The sequence below is a fragment of the Sinocyclocheilus grahami genome, unplaced genomic scaffold, assembly GCF_001515645.1.
Source record: "Sinocyclocheilus grahami isolate Dianchi unplaced genomic scaffold, SAMN03320097.WGS_v1.1 scaffold1601.1, whole genome shotgun sequence".
Lineage (NCBI taxonomy): Eukaryota > Metazoa > Chordata > Actinopteri > Cypriniformes > Cyprinidae > Sinocyclocheilus > Sinocyclocheilus grahami.
In genome coordinates, this window is record NW_015506780.1 from 7,023 (window position 1) to 7,526 (window position 504).

Genomic DNA, 504 nt, shown 5'->3' on the forward strand with positions numbered 1-504 from the left:
AACCAGGTCGAGCAGCGGACGATCCGTATGAGCGTTACGATCTTGCAGATCGCCGGCCAGATGTGGTCAAGCAGAGACATCCACACCCCGACACTGGACAAGCTGGCAGCGGAGGGAGTGAAGCTGGAGAACTGCTACATCCAGCCCATCTGCACTCCATCCCGCAGTCAGTTCATCACTGGCAGGTAACTCACTCACGCGCTTCAACCAACTGTTTGCACCATGATTGTGGACGTTTACTTAGTATTCTTGTCACATACATATGGTAATGAGTGGTAAATAATATCAAAGCACCATGGCATTGCCATCACTGTACCACACAAGGGTGATATTGTTATATTTACATGGTCAGAATCATTTAAGGCAGTGGTTCCAGGAGGCGGGGGGCCACTAGGGGGCCTCAAGATGACTTAAAATGATGTGATTTGTATAGACCTGGAAAAGTTATGTAAATTCATAAATCTTATAAACCTGTGGGCATTTTTATACATTTTATGCATATAC

At 46.0% G+C, this 504-nt stretch overlaps 1 pseudogene; it reads left to right on the plus strand.

Annotated features, from left to right (window-relative positions):
- Positions 1–8: 8 nt before the first annotated feature.
- The window catches only part of LOC107571493 (arylsulfatase I-like), a 4,191-nt pseudogene continuing 3,695 nt past the window's right edge, over positions 9–504 (plus strand).